Source organism: Falco peregrinus, chromosome 4 (assembly GCF_023634155.1).
Source record: "Falco peregrinus isolate bFalPer1 chromosome 4, bFalPer1.pri, whole genome shotgun sequence".
Taxonomy (NCBI): Eukaryota; Metazoa; Chordata; class Aves; order Falconiformes; family Falconidae; genus Falco; species Falco peregrinus.
Window position 1 is genome coordinate 119,116,310 of NC_073724.1, and position 13,252 is coordinate 119,129,561.

Consider the following 13,252-nt stretch of genomic DNA (forward strand, 5'->3'; position numbering starts at 1 on the left):
CCAGATCATGCCTACCTGCCCTACACCACATCAGCCTCCCCCACAAAAGACCAACCTGCCCCCGTAACAGATCAACCTTTCCAACATTATGCCAACCAACCCAACATCGCACCAACCCATCCCACTCCACACCAGCCCATCCCACATCAGACCAGCCCACCTCACGCCACGCCAACCCTGATGCCAGCCATCCCCTCAGCACCTACCTCCATCCCACCTCACCCAGGCAACAGCCACCCTGGCCAGAAGGACCATCCCCACTCATGGTGGCATCATCCCCACATACCACGCAGCACTGGGAGTGCCAGTCCTGTCCCCGTGCCCCACGGGGGCCACCTGTCCCCACAGCACCCTGCAGCACCTGCCCAGCGTAGGTGGCTGCACTGGAGGTGCTTGTCCCCATCTCACTGCCGGGGACCAACACAGGCTGTGCCAAAACACCTGTCTCTGTACCGCTGGGAACGCCCATCCTGCCACCCCAGCAGCGGCGCTGGGAACGCCTGTCCATGCCATGTGCTGCAGCACTGGAAATGCCTGTTCCCACCGGGCTGGGCGGCTCTGGAAGGTTTGAGTGTGGCACAAAGTGCTGGGAAGCCCTGTCCTTCTCTCCTCTTCTCCTCTCCCCCTGTCTTCCTCACCTCCTGTCCTCAGTCCCGAGCAGCGCCCATGCCATGATGACCATCCCTGCTGGAAGCCCACCAAGCCTTTGTTCACTTGCAGTACTCACGGTTTTGCAATATTCATGCTATGGTGATGTGCATTGTACTGGCATCGTCTTCAGACTGCATTTTTGTGGGTATTCATTATTAAAAATACCCCAAAAAAAGAGGAAGAATAATGAAAACTGGAGTAGAAAGTCAAGTTTTCTGGAGTTCGATGGCCATCCTTGCAGAAGTCACCCTCTTTAGTCCTCCTCATCCCCTTGCAGCTGCTCACCATGGTCTCCCTTTCTCCCAAGTACTTCCTAGGTGTTGAAATGGAGCTGCCAAACTTTTCCCCCCAGTAATTCCCTGTTTTACCACAGAGTGACATGTCTGTGGACCTTTTTCACCAAATTGTGTGATTCTATATGTTGGCACCCAATGAATACAATACAAAAAATGAGTTTAGGTTTTGGGCATCGTGAACATAGAGTTCTCTTTTGAGTTCTGGATGTTACTAGGTCTGATCAGGAAAATTATTTCAAATTATTTTTTTGGAAGATCGCCTGAGAACCAGTGCATCTCCATTTTTTTCTTCTGATTAAGAAAACCAAACTACTATTTCAGTACTTTCAATAGCAAGCATGCTATTTTCATGCATCCAGACCCCTAAGCCACGTTGTTGAGATCAGGAGGTTCAAACGTAGTAATTTTGGACCTGTTGTATCAGTTTGATTCATGTCCTGGTTTCTGGTTCATTACAGTACATGTGCTCCTTCCTTTTGAACTGTCATCTTCACCTTGGAGGATCAGAACTTGCTTTTTAAGATGAAATCTGGGGGTTTTTTTGCCCAAGGTTTGAAAAATACATTTGGAATGACAAAAATGATCTTAACATCAAGAGATTTACGAATACTTTCTGAACTTGAAACTCTTTAGGTATGCTTCCTCCAGTGAGGAAAACTAATTCTAGCTCAGAATTATATGTAAAATCAGAGAGGATCACAGCTTTAAGAACAGTTGTTCCTAAGATAAATCACTAAAAACAGCTGATGGAAACAGCATGAAGATGCCACTGCTAGTGTGCCCAAAACATCAAAGGGTTTAAAAAAAAATCAGTCGTCAGATGATACGTGCTTTTTCTGTGACTAACTTTCCCCTGCTCCTTCACCTTCCCCTTCCAAAAGAAGCATGTTAACAACATACTTCTCATCCTAAATCCAAAACACAACACTAAAGCAGCTACTAGGAAGAAAATTAACTCTATCCCAGCCAAAACCAGGACACTAACTTCTATTGATTTGGTGAATTTAAAGTCCATACGACACTGCTGTACAGGATTCTCCTATTTTTCATCGTTTCCACAGAAGCAGATGACAATCTCAAAATTTTCTTAAAATACTGATGCTTAGAAAAGTCAAATGAGTTATTTAACATAGCAGCTTGCATTCCGTGTATATGGAGATTGCATTTAATTTGCTGGTTAATGTAGACTTGAGAGCTCTAACCCGTAATTCAGGGACTAAAAAGCAAAATTTGACCCAGAGGAAAATTCAAATATGACCCCAAATCCCATGTTGATTCATTAATGATTTTGTAGCAGTGGAAGTGATACAGCCCCAAAGAAGTCCCTGCAGATTTCCAGCTCATGCTAGTTAAGATTTTGGCCTCATATTCTAAATATCAAACTTATCTTTGCTTTTTGCTGTCTTAGCCTGACAAGGAACCATTTGCAAGGGCATTATAAAATGAGGAGTTTCTAGGGATAGTGTTTCAGTTTTACATTTGATTTTCAGGAGCTTTGAGAGGTTAAGTCCATGCCTTGCGTAGTTCACCACACCAACCATTCAACATGATGAGAGCTATTCAATAACCCAGAGAGTGCCTGAATTTGAACAAAATAATCATCCCTTTTGGGCTTAAAATAGGTAGTTCATTAATAAGGAATGGTGAATTCTTTTAATCAGAGTATTTGCAAGCTGCAGCCAAGGAGTGACTTCTTTCATCCCTGGTTTATGAACAATCACTTGAAGCAGGAATGCTGGAGCAGCACTGCCGATCCCAGCTGCATACGTGGCATTACGTAGAACCCTGTGTAATTGACTGATGCCCTAGGAAACAGTCATTTGTATTTTTTAACCACATAAAAAGGCTGGCATTACCTGTCTGCATCGTTTTGAAGATCACAGCATGTGCTTTATTATGTCCCCAATTATGTTCTTGTGGCTGATTATCATCAAAGATGAAATTCCCACGGCTTCAACAAGTGCACAGATGCACGCAGTACTTCCACCTCCCTGACCTGCCCATCTGCCCAATCTGAGTAGTGTGGCTGATACTCCATCCAGAGGGACCTTGACAGGCTGGAGAGGTGGGTACAAATGAACCTCATGAGGTTCACCAAGGCCAAGTGCAAGGTCCTACACCTGGGTTGGGGCAATCCCAAGCAGAAACACAGGCTGGGCAGAGAATGGATTGAGAACAGCCCTGAGAAGGACTTGGCGGTGCTGGTGGGTGAAAAATTGAATACAACCCGTCAATGTGCACTCACACCTAGAAAGCCAACCAAATCCTGGGCTACATCCCCAGCAGCGTGGCCAGCAGGGCAAGGGAGGGGGTTCTGCCCCTCTGCTGAGACACCCCCCCCCCCACAGCGCTGCATCCAGCTCGGGGGTCCTCAGCATCAGAAGGACACGGACCTGTTGGAGCGGGCCCAGAGGAGGCCACGGAGCTGGTCAGAGGGCTGGAGCCCCTCTGCTGTGGGGACAGGCTGGGAGAGCTGGGGCTGTGCAGCCTGGGGAGGAGAAGGCTCCAGGGAGATCTTAGAGCAGCTCCCAGTGCCTGGAAGGGCCGACAAAAGTTGGAGAGGGACTTTTTACAAGGGCCTATAGTGAAGGAACAAGGAGGAATGGCTTTAAATGGAAAGAAGGAAGATTTAGTATGTCAGTATTAAAGAGGGCTTACAAGAAAAAATGGGGACACACTTTTTAGTAGGCACTGCAGTGACAATACAAGGAGGAATGGCTTTAAACTGGAAGAGGGTGGGTTTAGATCAGATATGAGGAAGAAACCCTTCCCCGTGAGGGCGGCGAGGCGCTGGCCCAGGCTGCCCAGAGCAGCTGTGGGTGCCCCATCCCTGGCAGGGCTCAAGGCCAGGCTGGATGGGGCTGGGAGCAGCCTGGGCTGGGGGGAGGGGGCCCTGCCCCTGGCCGGGGGTGGGACTGGGTGGTCCTGAAGGTCCCTTCCAACCCAAACCATTCTGTGATTCTAAGACCTTCAAGTTTTCTTCAAGTGAATCCAACAGGCAAACAGGAAAAAAAAAGTTTTCAAAAATATTATCTGATTACTGAGCATGTCTTGTGTTCACATGTGGTCTAAACTCACGTCAGCAGCACCTCGCTTTGACATCATGGAAAACCAGAAGCAGTTTCTTCTGGATGTTTTTTGTGGAAAGCAAAGCCAGAAAATAGTTAAAATTATTAACAGAATTTCAAAATGCAATTTTAACATAATAAAGTGAATAGTCTTGCAGAATACAGCATATTTTTTAAAACTCTCTGGAGAAAGCTGGATGAAATACCACTCAGGATTTGTCAGAAATGCCATTTGAAAACTTAAATGCCATTTTTCTTGAAGCACTATTGTATCAGCATTCTTTCTGCTTGGTGGCACTAAACTTGAGACATATGGACTAGTGTCCTTTCACATGACGTGTGGTAGAGAGATACTGCCTGCAGGTCATTACGGAAATTATTTAATGGACTTTATTGCAAGTTTTGGCATGCCAGAAGCTTTGGGAAAGGAGCCAATGACCTTGTCGTTAATGGTAACTCCTACTGCTGTCACAGATTGGGTCAAACATGCTTCTTATTGGGGTATGAGATCATTGCAAAGTCACCCAAATGAGCAAACATCACTGATGGATTCAAGTATTCCAAGTGCAGAGCAAAATACTTCATGTTTGTAAGCTATTTAAAGAAGAGGAAAAAGCGGCATTTGGCCACTGAATACCTATTAAATAATGCTATTTACAGCACAGATGTGGGGGTTAAAAGAGTTTGTTTAGCTTTGCCTTTAGAGAGCTCAAGCTCAAGGAACAGAAACTAACAAAAGACGTAAGTAACACTGGGCTTGTGGGTGCTAAACCCTGGACTCTTTTCCGTCCAAGGTATTTCTGAGTGTCTGTAATTCTAGTTGCAGGTGAAGGTTTGTTCTGTCCCCAGAGGCTGTTTTAAACTGCTGTAAGACACTCACAGCTACCTAAGACTTTCTAGTCATCTCTATGCAATATCTTACAGGCTCACAGTGAAAAGCACAATAGAAGTCAGATCTTTTTGCTATGAAGGCCCTTGGATTTGAACTAATAGCAAGGTAAGTCTGTGAGCATCAGCTGAAAGGCCACTAAGATATCAGCTGGTACTATAGAAGTACTGGTCTGCATGAAGATGTTTAGAAAAATGCTGAAAATGGGCTCAGGTTATACCACATTAAAGTCCTGGGGGTGGTAGGGTGGGGGTGGGGGGGGCGTTATTAATTTGGAAGTAAATTTGCTGGTTTTTACACTTCACCATCTCTATCAGCTGCATAAATGGTTTCGTTAATAGATTTCATAAATTTATCAGAAGTTTCCTGAGTGTCCCAAAATACAGATAAACCCTACCTCAGATAGAGAGATTTCATTGTATTTTTGACACATCATCAAGCTGTTCTGGTCACGTTATGTGCATAGAGGAAATCCCCTTTCAGTAGAAGACATCTTCAAATCAGCTCACAACCATTAGACAACTTTCACAGAAGACATGGAAGGGGATTCTTTGTGCTTCAGAGAGCAAATCATGCTTAGAATATTTATTATTATCCTGGTGCATCGAAGAGCTATTATTTTAATGGAAAACCCTCTTTCTCAGACTCAAACATATATTTTAAGCACATTCTTTAAATGAGATCGGGAAACAAAACATATTTTAAATGAGATACAGTCACGGAGACCAGCAGCACTATCTCAGAACAAGGTGATCTGCACATCAGCTTTTACAAACCAGCTTTATTCTCATGCCAATTAGGTTGTACAAGTAGTAATTGGTAAAGTTGGTAATTTCTTTAGGCGCCGAGTGTCTTTTTGCCATGTGGACTTTGGTGTTTGGCACCTGGGCTCTTCCCTGTCAGTCTTCATAGCACAGTTGCAAAATACGGAGCAACAGCCCATAAAATAAACCTAATTTCTGGAAATCACTTATTGCTTTAAACCAGATTGCTTTAAAACCACGCGTATATTATTGCTTTGAAGCCTTTGATACACTAAAACACTGTGGTTTGTGGGAAGGGATGTTTGTTTTGCTGGTTTTTCTGAGTAGCTTGAGAAATGTGTTGGTAGACTGAAGTCACCCGACTGAGATAGGCTGCTCTCACATGCACTGAAGTCAACAGATTACATTTAAGCATCTTTGGTGGGGTTTTGATCAAGCTTATGGTGAGGGTTTACATAAAAAACACTTCATCAGGTTATGCTGGCTTGGGATGAGGTTCACCAACTGGTCAAGACACCATGATGCAATTCAGTTCAGCGACAAATGCTGCTGTAGCAGTCATACCTGAATTAGCCCTGATACGCTTTTTTTCAATCTTTTCTCACCAAACTGTGATGAAGTCAATCTGTTCCAACCTTTTTAACTATCCTCAAAGTTTCTCACTAATAGCAAATCCAAGTTTTTCTTCTGCTGCTTTCAAATCTGTTTGTTACTTGTCTTATTTTCAGGGAATGATGGATGCGTGGATCTAATATACTGGCAAACTTTAAGGTTATTGCACTCAGTTTTGCTACAGGAATCTCACCCACCGGTTATAGTGTGACCGGGGTATGTGAATCTGATTTTTTTTCTTTGGAAAAGGTATTTGAGCATGTTTACTCCTGCAAGAGGGTTGCCAATTAGTTTAGGAGTTGTTTGAAATAGCTTGTTGAAAAATCTAAACAAAAGCTTATTGTCCAAAAGAGCTGGAGGGGCGTCAAGTGGCAGGAGGTTGTAAAAACTGCCTTCAGAGGGATGTTATTACTTCATCACTGTGGCCATAAAGAAAAGCTTTTACCAGGAAGGTTAACAAGTTCAATAAATGTTCAAAGAACCTCACAAAAGCTTCTCAGTTTGGAAAAAAACATGAGCTATTTCTTGATGCCTTATGTTTTGAATGTGGTAAAAGAGAACTGTTGTCACACAAAGTCATGCTGTGATCTTCCCAGGTTTCACAAGCGAGGCAGAATCAGGCCAAGATAGTTTGGGATGAGGATGTTTTAAAATGCCTCCTGGAAATGGCCTTTGGGATTAAAGCCATGAGCCCGCCATGTGCTTACACAGGGACACGTGTGCATTCAACACAGTTTTTTGTTTTGTGGGGACTACACATGAGCTTTGAGTGAGGGAGTACTTGCATCCTGCTTAATCAAGGCTTGGCAAAGTGCTGTTTTGCCCTTTGAACTGTTGTTGCAATAGTTGGGAAAATGCTATTTTGGATCAGATATCAAACCAAAACCCCAAGTCATTAAACATGCTCTAGAATGGAAGATGCTATACAATTATATGTGATTACTGAATGAACGTGCTTCCTAAGTGAACAGAGGCAGCCAAACCAATTCATTTAACCATACAAACAATGAACTAAAAGGCAGAGCCAGGGGAAAAAAAGAAAAAAATAAAAAGAAAAAAAAAAGATTAATCAGCTTGGGATAAGGCATAGTATTTTCCAATTTCCCCCCCCCCCCCCCCCCCAGTTTTCAGCTAGTTATAGAAGGCCATATCAGTACTCGCTGCTTTGGGATCCCACCAGACACAAATGTTGCAGGTCTTAGCTTATGTAGTACAGTGTTGATCATCCTGAGGACTGTTCTAGAGGTGTGCTGATAATAGTGGGCCAACTCTGAAACTCCCTGTTCTAATACATATGCTTTGTCTGCTGTTGATGACGCTTCTTGGACTGGTGACAACATGTCTACGTCTTCTGTTGTTTTGTCTTTTTAAATTATAGGAGTTGGAAAAGAAATGAGAAAATCTGTTATAGGATCATACATTGAGGTGAAGTGTTAGCCTCTGCTAGCTTAAGCACGTGGCACAAAAATAGCTCAAATGCTATTTTCCCTTGGGATCATTATTCTTTAATAGAAAGTTTCAGTGTATCTGACTTTGAGGGAAGACAAGTGATTGCTCTGGAGAAGGAACTGACAACAGGCAACCTTTTTTGCTCTGAAAGTAATTCTACAACCTCAGATCAGCCTCTAAAACATCTTTTATGTCAGAAAAATTAAATCAGTTACAGCTTTCTGCTTGCTCACAAGACACTAACTTTGCACAGGACCATCCACACCAAAGCAGCTCAGTAGCCTTTTAGCACATGTGGTCCATCACACCCACCCACCTCAAAGCGATCATTACCAGTCACTCACTCTCACTGGAGACTACATTGAAAGCCCATGTATATCAACCAGAAGATGGCTTCTGATTTCAGTGGAGCATACACTGAGGCCAAAGGCTGGTGGTTCACCACTGAATAAGCACTGGGTTTGCAAGTGGTTGCAAGGACTGTCTTCCAAGGAACAGGCAAAAGTCATAAGCTCCTGTAGAGGTACGGTCATGAAATATCCCTTGCCACATTGCCCAAAGTCCTTGAAGGAAATTGGTCTCGGAATTCTGCTTGACTTAAAGTCCCTCCTTTTACTGCATCTGCATTTTCAACTTACAGAGGTGGTATTATGATTTCCTCACTTAATCTGATGTGTAACGGTTGTGCTTTCCACCCCAGAAGTGGTTGCATTTCACCAGTGGACAAAGTAAACCCTTCTGTAGAATATTTATAGAGATATTTAAGGCCCTTTGAATGGAAAGCCTCTGGAGGATGATCTGTTAATGAGTATGAAAGCTAAGCATACATAAGGAGAAAAAATATCAATATACACATTGGCTGGGAGCCCACTGGCTGTGAAGCCTCCCAGGACAGTATTTGTACCGAAACCTTGTACACTAATTGGCTATAAGTGCCTTCAGGACAACATAGTGCTGTTACACCAAATCATCAAGACTTTCTTGATCTTTGACTTACTAGGTACTATTTGTAGGTCACAACATTTTGACTGACTCTTCACTGATGAAACCTGTGCATCCATTTAGAAAAAATTTGTTGGAGGGGACATCCAGGCCCTCTGATGTGACAAGGAGGGAAAATGGATGGGTACTACGATTACTGCTGATGTACAACATATTTAGATATGATACCTGACATCCACTCCCTCCAACCAGTCATACAGGACAGCTATATGCAACTTCCTAACCCTCCTGTCAGTCCAGGTTGGATGGGGCTTTGAGCAACCTGGTCTAGCAGAAGGCACAGGAGGGATGGACCTAGACAATCATGAAGGTCCCAAACCATTCCGTGATTCTATGCTTCTATGATTCATTGAGTGTCTGAAGACACTCAGCAGCCCAGTCACTTGGTCAGGCATAAAACTGTGGTCAGGATGGTAGTTGTTGTGGTTTAACCCCAGCCAGTAATCAGGTGCCACGCAGACACTCACTCACTCCGCCCTCACCCAAGGGAGTGGGGAGGAGAACTGGAAAGCAATGCAAAACTTGATGGTTGGGACAAGAACAGTTTAACCATTTTGATAAAATGAAAACAAAAGAACAATAATCATAACAGTTATAATGAAAAGGAGGGAGAAGGGGAGAGGACCAAAATCCAAAGGGAAGGGAGAAAAGAAAGCCAGCAATGCACAATGCAATTGCTCACCACCCACTGACCAATGCCCAGCCAGTCCCCGAGCAACGATCGGCAGCCCTGGCCAACCCCGCTCCAGTTTATATATTGAACATGATGTCCCATGGTATGGAATAACCCTTTGGCTAGTTCGGGTCATCTGTTCTGGCTGAGTCGCTTCCCAGTTTCCCGTGTCCTTCCAGCCCTCTCCCTAGCAGAGCCGAAGAAACAAAAAAGTCTTTGACCACCCTGTTCCCACACCAAATCCCAAACACAGCACTGCACTAGCCACCAAGAATAAAAACAACTCTATCCCAGCTGAAACCAGGACAGTGGTCCATGTCTCTTCATGCTCTGTTGGAATTAAAGGCTTGAGGTGGAAAAGCTCAGCTGACAGTACAGAAAATGGGCAACAGCTTGATGGCAGGCAGCTATTGGCGTCTACAGCAAACTCTAGTCAGAGAATTTAGTGTTTGGAGAGCTGAGCTAGTTTCTCTAAAACTCATACTTTCAGGGTGGGACAATAGAAATAAATGTCAGTCCAGCTCTTTCTGATGCCTTGGAGAAGGTTATTACACAGCAATGTTTGTATTAAGGAATCTACAATAAGTGTTTTCGGGATGCCGTGCAGTGGGAACATGGGCTCTTGGCACAGAGGCTAATATTTGGCTTGGTCACACACAACAGGAGGACCATCCTGCACCGTGTAACCTCAACCAACGCACAGCAGAGAAGCACAGAGCAAAGCCAGGGACTAGTTTGGGAAAAACTGATGTGTGATCAGCTAGCAAGGATGGATCAGATCTGGGAGAAACCGGGGAACCAGTCAATGATCAGACCATGGATGGAATTCAAATTCCCACCAGGCTTCTCTTATAGCTTGTTATAGCCTGTTAAAACATCCTGACCGCCAAGTTTCCCAGCACAGAAGAAAAGATAATCCCAAAGCAGAGTAGAGAAAGCTCCGCATTGGCATTTTTCTTCCTGCCCTTCCACCTGCAAAAGGTGGTCCCTTGAACCCCTGGCAGAAGTAGGCAAAAAAATGCCCAATTTTGTGATGGTTCAGATTTTCCTTTAGAGGGAAAAACCTAATTTAACTGAGTTGTTGCCAAATAATACCATTTTCCTGAGGATCATTTTACAGCATGAAGCTTAGAAGGATTTGCACGGTAGAAATTCATTTGTTATTCTATGTGGTACTGCTACTTGGGTTAAAGTGACAAAATATTCATGTAGTGGGTGATGCATCCATTTCTGCTCTGTGCCTCCTCCTCGTACAAGGCCGTTCCAGTCCAGGTCAGTGGTTTCTCAGCATTGCTACTGGGCATTTCCCCAAAATGCTTTCGGTTTTTTCTTATCACGGAGTTACTAACAGGGACCTCATGAGGGCAGCATGTCCTCTCTTTTTCTTTTTTCCACCTCTTTCCTTAACACTGCTCTGCTTCCAGACCGAGTCAAAAAAAGAGCTGTGTATGCACTACAAAGGGCACTAAGCTGCTTTAATTAATGAGGGTCTCAAAGGCAAGCTGGTGATATCCCACTCGCAACACGCTGGTGCTATACAAATTACTGCTGCCCTGCTTTGCAGATAGGGAAAAGCAGCTAAGTAAACCCACGTAACATGCTCAGAATGCCTGACTGGCAATCAAGGAAGGAATAATCATTGCAGGTGGCTTGCACCCAACTGCCATGCTTTGTCCGTAAATTTAGTCATGCACCCTTTTGTTCCAGTTCCGTTTGCTGGAGGGAGAGCTCTGATTTGAGGCAAAGGAGACAAAACAGGACAGAAACTATGTCTATGTATGAGAAGAAGAGGTGACATTGGCAAGGTCCCTCTTCTAGCCTGTACAGAGGCACAAAACCAGGTTGAAAGCCCCCAAGCTACTTTCCTTCCTTTTTTAACAGGTAAGTTTGAGAGCCAAACCCCAGCAAGAAGGGAAGGGAAATGCATCTGTCAGGAAAGGGCAAGTAAGGGAGTGCGAGAAGACTGAAACCAGAAAGGGCTGATACAGCCCAGTGCAGAGGAAGGGACAAATTTATCAAGACTCTTGCAGGCATAATGAGGAATGTTAGGATGACGGAGAGATCTCAAAGCACTGGAGAAGCTCAAATGTACTTAGTATCAAGCTAAACAACTGCAGAGGAAGGGGGGAGGTTGCTGAGCTAAGGCAAGACAGGGCCACAGGAAAGCAAAGATGTCCGTTTCTCAGAAGAGACTGTCAGAACGATTTTGCGAGGGCTGGTCTGTCATGGGCAGGAGCCTACCTCTTGTTATGGCCAAGGGAAGACAGCAAGATAACAAGACAGCAAGAATATAGCCATATCATCCTGACACTGTCCCAGCAACAAGTAGCGTGGTCATCACTTAGAGGTGACAACTTGAGCTTCAGTTAACATTTAGGTTATTTTACAATATGATCTCTTTCGCTCTGGATGCTGGCAGCCCCTCCCCAAGAAACCTCTATGTTACATAGTCAAGGGCATGAGTAGGAAAACGTAGGTGCACGGGGAGGTACCTACAGTACCAGGACACCCTCAGTGAGTCTTCTGCTAAATCAAAATCATTAAACACACCACAAGCCAGAGATGAATTCACTCCTATGCTCCTAAGATTAGCAAGAGAAGGGAAAACCAACTGCAGAAAAACAGCTTGGAAGGAGTCATTTGTCCATGAGGTCAGCTTGGAAGGGTAGTTGAAACTTCTGTGAGACTACCATGTCCTGGGCTGGTACCTTGGGCACAAAATAAGATCAAAGGAAAAGTCCCCTCTTATAGACCGGTGGTAAGTAGGTAGGAAAGAACAATACTCAACAGCAATCTTAATTAATGGGACTTCCAGCACAGCCAGGAGTTTTGGGCAGAACTGGTTCAACCTTGCAGTATGGACAATTACAGGACATTTGTTAGTGCAGCCCTTTGCAGGAATGGATCCTTTCTCCTTCCTCTGCTTTGCATGCAGCAGCTGTGCTGATATAAAACTTGTTAACTGAAAAAATTGCTTAGGAAAAAGCTTTGCAAGAGCTGACCTCCTCCCATTTGTGCCAAAGGTGGTTTCTAGTGACTTGTCCAGTCAAACTGTCAGAAGTAGTTTGGGCTTTTCTCGCCACGCACTTCCAGACAAGTCACTGGAAACCCAGCCTTAATGTTTGCTGGCAGAAGACAGACCAGATCAATTCTACTAGGGGTGAGGAAAAGGGGGAACAAGCAACACACCAGGTTTATCTTCTGGAGCAGGAGACTTTCAAACTCCACCGGCCAAGCCTCAAAAAGGCAAAATACAAGTTTGGCTTTCACCTTGACAAGCAGCAGCAGCCGCCTGTGAAAGTCAGCCAGCATTGATGGACCACTTCCATAGCTCACAGGCCAGCCCCAGCCCCAACAGACAGCAGGTTAAACCCTTGCTTCTTACTAAAAGAGCCCACATGAACAGCAATGTGTGCTATTTCTGGAGCACTTTGCACCGCCAGTAGTAGAAGGCTGGGGGCTCTGACAAGTGCTGGAAGGATTTCCTCAGCCAAAGGCCAGGGATGCAATCCAGCCCTGTGCACTAGGCAGCAACAAAATCCAAAATAATTTGCCAAAAGGTGCAGGAGGGCATGAACTTTCTGCATCTGCTTAGTAAAGGAGGTCTATAGACATAAGCTGCTTTAGCTCCTTATACACTCACAGGCAAAAACCCACCCTTAAACCTTAAAGATTTGCTTAGCCTATCCTGCACATCCCATGCAGTGACAGTGCAGATCAGCATGGGTCTGCTTTTGGACAGTTTTCTCCCCATGAAAGCCAAGGCACAGCTGCAAACACACAAACAACTGCTGTAACATGAACCCAGCCACACACCCCTGCAGCACCAGAGAGACCAAAGCAGCCCA